The sequence below is a fragment of the Zeus faber genome (assembly GCF_960531495.2).
Source record: "Zeus faber genome assembly, chromosome: 6".
In the NCBI taxonomy this organism is placed as follows: Eukaryota; Metazoa; Chordata; class Actinopteri; order Zeiformes; family Zeidae; genus Zeus; species Zeus faber.
In genome coordinates, this window is record NC_137201.1 from 27,112,438 (window position 1) to 27,113,865 (window position 1,428).

Genomic DNA, 1,428 nt, shown 5'->3' on the forward strand with positions numbered 1-1,428 from the left:
AAAAAAAAAAACCTGAGAGGGTATTTTTCTCAAAGACATGACAATACAAAGGACAAGTGCAGCAGAGCCCCCTTCCCGACAGCTTCTCAGCGAGTGCTCACTCCAGCGGCAACAGTCTCTTTCAGGAAGGAGTGTATAAGACTGAATTAAACTCTTCAATCCAATTTCAGGGAGAACACTAGAGTATGAAGTAAAATAATAATTTAAAATAAATAAATAAACAAATTAAAAAGACGCCCGATGAGCGACCTTGGTTATTTTTGCGTCATTTTCAAAGATGGAGATTGATTTGTAATTGAATTCTTGATACATGTCCGACATTTGTCTTCTGTGTAGTGTAGATAGAGTGAAGATTAGTTAGTAGACTGCTTGTTGGTTTTTTTTTTTGTGTGTTGTTATTTTTTCATGTGTTTTCGCACCGCCTGGCTCTTCGGAGGGGAGGGATGATAAGAAGAAAAAAAAAAAAGGAAATGTTTCCCTTGTAACTGAGAACACCTGGTCCACCGTTCTGTCCTTTCCTCCCTCCATTTCCCTGGTCCTTGGAGGGAGGCCTTGTTCTTCCACGGCTTCTATTCATGGCGAGGGACGGTATGATTGGTCAGCTCCTGGTGGTTTTTGGAGAGCGCAGAGCTGACGCCGGGGAAGCCTTGGACGAACTGGGCTCCGGCTCTGCGCCGAAACCAGCCGCCGGCCGTTGCCGCGACGGCGTGCCTCAGTGTTTCTGACCGGTTCTGACCGACCAGGGTGTTGATTTCCGTGTTGCGTACGTGAAGGATGATGCGCCGCCGGCCGCTCATTATCGCGAAAGCAGCCCCCCGACGGGCTGATCGGGACAGCGATGGGCTCGTGTATGACTCCGGAGAGGGTTATTTTTCGATAATGACTGGCAGGAATAATAAGCATAGGCATTATCAAATTTGTGAAATTGGAGCACACTTCAGGGGTGGCTGCTTTTTGAGTGTTTTCAGGACATTTGCGCACACGTACTGTGGCCATTATCAAGAGGATGTTAGGATGAGGAAACACAAGCATGCCACAGTGTTTTGACAGGTGTATAATTTCCCGGTGACGTACGTCACATCGACGATGGTCTCCTGATGAGGACCGTAAAGATACGCGCCAAAGCTGTCAACAAGCTATTATTTGTAGTCTACTTCTTTCTAAATGCAAAATGCATGTCAGAATAAATAATAATAATAATAATAATAATAAATGGATTCACAAGTGACGGTGGTTTTGCAACTGCTGCAGGTGGAGGAGGGAGCAGCAGACAAACAGCTGTGAGGAGTTGATGAATTTATTGATGAAAGCTTCGTATCTCTGTCTGGAGATTGGCTTCTCGACCAGCCGCCAGGCCAAATTTTTTATTTGCCCCTTCGCAATTCGAGATTCAAACCCAGTGAACGCCCGGCGTGCCCGGCTGCAGCC